We start from the raw sequence: 7,608 nt of genomic DNA on the forward strand, positions 1-7,608 counted from the left end.
ACATTTTTCCAGGGCCTTTATTAAATAAAATCACGCCCAATAAAGAGTTACTGTGTCGGGTTAGTCTGTGAGGGTAGGCCTTAAAGAAAACTGTCATCCAGGGCCTTAATTAAATAAAATCATGCCCATAAGAGTGTTATTGTAACGGGGTAGCCAGTGAGCGCAGGCCTTATAGAAAATATTCATCGAGGGCCTTTATTAAATAAAATCATGCCCAATAAAGAGTTACTGTGTCGGGGTCAGTCTGTGAGCGCAGGCCTTATAGAAAACATTTTTCCAGGGCCTTTATTAAATAAAATCACGCCCAATAAAGAGTTACTGTGTCGGGTTAGTCTGTGAGCGCAGGCCTTATAGAAAAACATTCATCGAGGGCCTTTATTAAATAAAATCACGCCCAATAAAGCGCACTGTGTCGGGTTAGTCTGTGAGCGCAGGCCTTATAGAAAACATTTTTCCAGGGCCTTTATTAAATAAAATCACGCCCAATAAAGAGTTACTGTGTCGGGTTAGTCTGTGAGGGTAGGCCTTAAAGAAAACTGTCATCCAGGGCCTTAATTAAATAAAATCATGCCCATAAGAGTGTTATTGTAACGGGGGTTAGTCAGTGAGCGCAGGCCTTATAGAAAACATTCATCGAGGGCCTTTATTAAATAAAATCATGCCCAATAAAGAGTTACTGTGTCGGGGCTCAGTCTGTGAGCGCAGGCCTTATAGAAAACATTTTTCCAGGGCCTTTATTAAATAAAATCACGCCCAATAAAGAGTTACTGTGTCGGGTTAGTCTGTGAGGGCAGGCCTTATACAAAACATTCATCGAGGGCCTTTATTAAATAAAATCATGCCCAATGAAGAGTTACTGTGTCGGGTTAGTCTGTGAGCGCAGGCCTTATAGAAAACATTCATCCAGGGCCTTTATTAAATACAATCATGCCCAATAAAGCGCAATGTGTCGGGTTAGTCTGTGAGCGCAGGCCTTAAAGAAAACTGTCATCCAGGGCCTTTATTAAATAAAATCATGCCCAATGAAGCGCATTGTGTCGGGTTAGTCTGTGAGCGCAGGCCTTATAGAAACCATTTTTTCCAGGGCCTTTATTAAATAAAATCATGCCCAATAAAGCGCACTGTGTCGGGTTAGTCTGTGAGCGCAGGCCTTATAGAAAACATTTTTCCAGGGCCTTTATTAAGAAAATCATGCCCAACAAAGAGTTACTGTGTCGGGTTAGTCTGTGAGCGCAGGCCTTATAGAAAACATTGTTCCAGGGCCTTTATTAAATAAAATCATGCCCAATGAAGCGCATTGTGTCGGGTTAGTCTGTGAGCGCAGGCCTTATAGAAAACATTTTTTCCAGGGCCTTTATTAAATAAAATCATGCCCAATAAGCGCTACTGTGTCGGGTTAGTCTGTGAGCGCAGGCCTTATAGAAAACATTTTTCCAGGGCCTTTATTAAGTAAAATCATGCCCAACAAAGAGTTACTGTGTCGGGTTAGTCTGTGAGCGCAGGCCTTATAGAAAACATTGTTCCAGGGCCTTTATTAAATAAAATCATGCCCAATGAAGCGTTACTGTGTCGGGTTAGTCTGTGAGCGCAGGCCTTATAGAAAACATTCAATCAGGGCCTTTATTAAATAAAAACATGCCCAAATAAGTGCTATTGTGATGGGGTTAGTCTGTGACCCCAGGCCCTGTGTAAAACTGTCACCCAGGGCCTTTATAGAGTAAAAATCATGCCCAATAAGGTTAGGTTTAGGTTAGGTTAGGTTAGGTTAGGTTAGGTTAGGGGTTAGGTTAGGTTAGGTTAGGGCCTAGGTTTAGGTTAGGTTAGGCTAGGTTAGGTTAGGTTAGGTTAGGTTAGGGTAGGTTAGGTTAGGTTAGGTTAGGGTTAGGTTAGGTTAGGTTAGGTTAGGTTAGGTTAGGTTAGGTTAGGTTAGGTTAGGTTAGGTTAGGTTAGGGTTAGTCTGTGAGCGCGGGCCTTATAGAAAACATTCATCCAGGGCCTTTATTAAATAAAATCATGCCCAAATAAGTGTTATTGTGATGGGGTTAGTCTGTGAGCGCAGGCCTTATAGAAAACATTCATCCAGGGTCTCTATTAAATAAAATCATGCCCAATAAGGTGTTACTGTGTAGGGTTAGTCTGTGAGCGCAGGCCCTTTGTAAAACATTCATCCAGGGCCTTTATTAAATAATATCATGCCCAAATAAGTGTTATTGTGATGGGGTTAGTCTGTGAGCGCAGGCCTTATAGAAAACATTCATCCAGGGCCTTTATTAAATAAAATCATGCCCAAATAAGTGTTATTGTGATAGGGTTAGTCTGTGAGCGCAGGCCTTATAGAAAACATTCATCCAGGGCCTTTATAGAATAAAATCATGCCCAAATAAGTGTTATTGTGATGGGGTTAGTCTGTGAGTGCAGGCCTTATAGAAAACATTCCTCCAGGGCCTTTATTAAATAAAATCATGCCCAATAAGGCGCTACTGTGTCGGGTTAGTCTGTGAGCGCAGGCCTTTGTAGAAAACATTCATCCAGGGCCTTTTTTAAATAAAATCATGCCCAAATAAGTGTTATTGTGATGGGGTTAGTCTGTGAGCGCAGGCCTTATAGAAAACATTCATCCAGGGCCTTTATAGAATAAAATCATGCCCACATATAAGTGTTATTGTGATGGGGTTAGTCTGTGAGCGCAGGCCTTATAGAAAACATTCATCCAGGGCCTTTATAGAAAAAAAAAATTATGCCCAATAAGGTGTTAGTGTGTAGGGTTAGTCTGTGAGCGCAGGCCCTTTGTAAAACATTCATCCAGGGCGAGAATGAAATAAAACGATGCCCATTAAAGTGTTACTGCGTTAGGGTTAATGTGTGAGCCCAGGCCCTTTGGAAAATTGAAATCCAGACACGGGGTTCAGAATGTGTGTGTAACCGAGAAGTCGCCTTAACCCGCCTTGATCGGCTGTAACGAGCGCCTGGATGTCTGGACGAGGTTTTGAACGCTTAAAAATCCTCCAGGGTGGAGGGGTCGAGTGGGAAAGCGCCCGAGAAGTCGCGACTTAACCCGCCGAGATCGGCTGAAATATGCGCCTGGATGTTTGGACTTAGGTTTTGAAAGCAAAAAATCCTCCAGGGTGGCGGGGTCGAGTGGGAAAGCGCCCGGGAAGTCGACTTAACCCGCCGAGATCGCCTGAAATATGCGCCTGGATGTCTGGACTTAGGTTTTGAACGCTTAAAAATACCTCCAGGGTGGAGGGGTCGAGTGGGAAAGCGCCCGAGAAGTCGCGACTTAACCCGCCGAGATCGGCTGAAATATGCGCCTGGATGTCTGGACTTAGGTTTTGAAAGCAAAAAAATCCTCCAGGGTGGCGGGGTCGAGTGGGAAAGCGCCCCGGAAGTCGACTTAACCCGCCGAGATCGCCTGAAATATGCGCCTGGATGTTTGGACTTAGGTTTTGAAAGCAAAAAAATCCTCCAGGGTGGCGGGGTCGAGTGGAAAGCGCCCGAAGTCGCACTTAACCCGCCGAGATCGCCTGAAATATGCGCCTGGATGTCTGGACTTAGGTTTTGAACGCTTAAAAATACCTCCAGGGTGGAGGGGGTCGAGTGGGAAAGCGCCCGAGAAGTCGCACTTAACCCGCCGAGATCGGCTGAAATATGCGCCTGGATGTTTGGACTTAGGTTTTGAAAGCAAAAAAATCCTCCAGGGTGGCGGGGTCGAGTGGGAAAGCGCCCGAAGTCGACTTAACCCGCCGAGATCGCCTGAAATATGCGCCTGGATGTTTGGACTTAGGTTTTGAAAGCAAAAAATTTCTCCAGGGTGGCGGGGTCGAGTGGGAAAGCGCCCGAAGTCGACTTTAACCCGCCGAGATCGCCTGAAATATGCGCCTGGATGTTTGGACTTAGGTTTTGAAAGCAAAAAATTTCTCCAGGGTGGCGGGGTCGAGTGGAAAGCGTCCGAAGTCGACTTAACCCGCCGAGATCGCCTGAAATATGCGCCTGGATGTTTGGACTTAGGTTTTGAACGAAAAAATTTCTCCAGGGAGACCGGGTCGAGGGAAAGCGCCCGAGAAGTCGCACTTAACCCGCCGAGATCGGCTGGATGAAGCGCCTGGATGTCTGGACTTAGGTTTTGAAAGCAAAAAATTTCTCCAGGACGGCGGGGGGTCGAGGGAAAGCGCCCGAAGGCGACTTAACCCGGACTCGATCGGTCGGATGAAGCGCCTGGATGTTTGGACTTAGGTTTTGAACGCAAAAATTTCTCCAGGACGGCGGGGGTCGAGTGGGAAGCGTCCGAAGGCGCACTTAACCCGGACTCGATCGGTCGGATGAAGCGCCTGGATGTTTGGACTTAGGTTTTGAACGCAAAAAAATTTCCTCCAGGACGGCGGGGGTCGAGTGGGAAAGCGTCCGAAGGCGACTTAACCCGGACTCGATCGGGTCGGATGAAGCGCCTGGATGTTTGGACTTAGGTTTTGAACGAAAAAATTTCTCCAGGACGGCGGGGTCGAGGGGAAAGCGTCCGAAGGCGACTTAACCCGGACTCGATCGGGTCGGATGAAGCGCCTGGATGTTTGGACTTAGGTTTTGAACGAAAAAATTTCTCCAGGACGGCGGGGGGTCGAGTGGGAAAGCGCCCGAAGGCGACTTAACCCGGACTCGATCGGTCGGATGAAGCGCCTGGATGTTTGGACTTAGGTTTTGAACGAAAAAATTCTCCAGGACGGCGGGGTCGAGTGGGAAAGCGCCCGAAGGCGACTTAACCCGGACTCGATCGGTCGGATGAAGCGCCTGGATGTTTGGACTTAGGTTTTGAACGAAAAAATTTCTCCAGGACGGCGGGGGTCGAGTGGGAAAGCGTCCGAAGGCGACTTAACCCGGACTCGATCGGTCGGATGAAGCGCCTGGATGTTTGGACTTAGGTTTTGAACGAAAAAATTTCTCCAGGACGGCGGGGGGTCGAGTGGGAAAGCGCCCGAAGGCGACTTAACCCGGACTCGATCGGTCGGATGAAGCGCCTGGATGATTTTCGCTTCAAAATTGCACTAAGTCCAACTTCGGGAAAGGTCCGACTTCCATACCTCCGAGGCTCCGAGTCAGGCCGACCGAGAGAGGCCTCCTCCCGGCATGATTCAAATTTTCCCGCGACCCTGGAGGTGGCCGCTACACAGGAGCAACTTTTACATGGGTACACGATTTCGTGAACGCGTGTTTTTGTGGACTTAGTCTCTGAGCGAAAAAAGTCGAAAACGACTAAGTCCATATCGACTTAGGTTTTGAACGCAATCTTTCTGAAGCTCCGGGCGAGGGAGCTATCGAACGCTTCACCTGAAACACGGACACAGACGCCGAGAGAGGACGCTCGACGGCGAGAGCGCCCTCGCCCGGAACGTGATCGATTGAGCGCCGAAGCGCCGCTTCTAGCCTAGACCCCACCCGCCAGCCCCGCTGGCCGCTATGGGTCGGGAGTGCCTGGCAGGCACGGGCGCAATGGGGGTTTACGCTTGGGCTTTGACAGCACGCCGCGCCCGGGCAATTTGGACGCTCGTTACGAGCAGGCCCTCAGCCCGAGGGAAGGCGCCAACCTTCGGAGGAGGCCTAGACGGCCGGTCAGAGCGCAGAGGTCCGCCACCGGGCGGGCGGAGGGGCAGAACGCGACGCTGCCCCGGGCGACGCCGCGCGGGTACCCCCGCCCCCGAAAACACACTTTTCCGAGCGCCGCCGCCGCGATCCCAGCGCCACCCACCCCGAAAACGGCGACTTCGCCGGGGAAGGTTCGAGCCGCGCCGCCGCCTATGAGCGCCGGTCTTAGCCGAGGGTCCAAGCGGGGTCTGCCCAGGCCCCCTCCTCAGGCGGACTGAGACCCGTGTGTAGGCAAAAACGCGCTTCGCGTCGGTTGGTCCCTACGACCCACAGGGGGTTACCTGGTTGATCCTGCCAGTAACATATGCTTGTCTCAAAGATTAAGCCATGCAGGTCTGGCGCACACGGCCGGTACAGTGAAACTGCGAATGGCTCATTAAATCAGTTATGGTCCCTTTGATCGCTCCACCCGGTACTTGGATAACTGTGGCAATTCCAGAGCTAATACATGCAAACGAGCGCCGACCGGGCCGACCGCCTCGCGGGGGCGGAGGCTAGGACGCGCGCATTTATCAGATCCAAAACCCATCCGGGCCCCCCGGGGGGATCCGTCCTCCCGGACCCGGTACCTTTGGTGACTCTAGATAACCTCGGGCCGATCGCCGCCTTCTCCGCGGCGCGCGCGATTTATTCATTCGGAGTGTCTGCCCTATCAACTTTCGATGGTACATCAGGCGCCTACCATGGTGACCACGGGTGACGGGGAATCAGGGTTCGATTCCGGAGAGGGAGCCTGAGAAACGGCTACCACATCCAAGGAAGGCAGCAGGCGCGCAAATTACCCATTTCCGACTCGGAGAGGTAGTGACGAAAAATAACAATACAGGTCTCTTTCGAGGCCCTGTAATTGGAATGAGCGATCTTAAACACATGGGCGAGGACCCATTGGAGGGCAAGTCTGGTGCCAGCAGCCGCGGTAATTCCAGCTCCAATAGCGTATATTAAAGTTGCTGCAGTTAAAAAGCTCGAGTTGATCTCGGATCTGGCTGGCGGTCCGCCGAGAGGCGAGCCACCGCCCGTCCCAGGTCCCTGCCTCGAGGCGCCCCCCGGATGCCCTTGGCTGGGTGTCCGGTCCGAGGGGCCCAAAGCGTTTACTTTGAAAAAATTAGAGTGTTCAAAGCAGGCCGAGCGTCGCCGCTGAATACCGCAGCTAGGAATAATGGAATAGGACTCCGGTTCTATTTTGTGGGTTTCTGAACCCGGAGCCATGATTAAGAGGGACGGCCGGGGCATTCGTATTGGCGCCGCTAGAGGTGAAATTTTGACCGGCGCAAGACGGACGAAAGCGCGAAGCATTTGCCAAGAATGTTTTCATTAATCAAGAACGAAAGTCGGAGGTTCGAAGACGATCAGATACCGCAGTAGTTCCGACCAGAACGATGCCGACCGCGATCCGCGGCGGCGTTATTCCCATGACCCGCTGGCAGCGCATGGAAACCACGAGTCTTTGGGTTCCGGGGAGTATGGTTGCAAAGCTGAAACTTAAAGGAATTGACGGAAGGGCACCACCAGGAGTGGAGCCTGCGGCTTAATTTGACTCAACACGGAAACCTCACCCGCCCGGACACGGAAAGGATTGACAGATTGATAGCTCTTTCTCGATTCTGTGGGTGGTGGTGCATGGCCGTTTTAGTTGGTGGAGCGATTTGTCTGGTTCATTCCGATAACGAACGAGACTGCTTGCTAAATAGTGGCGCGCCACTTGGGTCGGCGCCAAAAACTTTAGAGGGACAAGTGGCGCTCAGCCACGCGAGATGGAGCAATAACAGGTCTGTGATGCCCTTAGATGTCCGGGCTGCACGCGCGCGCCATTAATGGGCGGATCAGCGCAGGTCTACCCTGCGCCGAGAGGCGCGGGTAACCCGCTGAACCCCGCCGTGATCGGGACTGGGGATTGAAACTATTTCCCATCAACGAGGAATTCCCAGTAAGCGCGGTCATAAGCTCGCGCTGATTAAGTCCCTGCCCTTTGTA

Source organism: Puntigrus tetrazona, unplaced genomic scaffold (genome assembly GCF_018831695.1).
Source record: "Puntigrus tetrazona isolate hp1 unplaced genomic scaffold, ASM1883169v1 S000000003, whole genome shotgun sequence".
Lineage (NCBI taxonomy): Eukaryota > Metazoa > Chordata > Actinopteri > Cypriniformes > Cyprinidae > Puntigrus > Puntigrus tetrazona.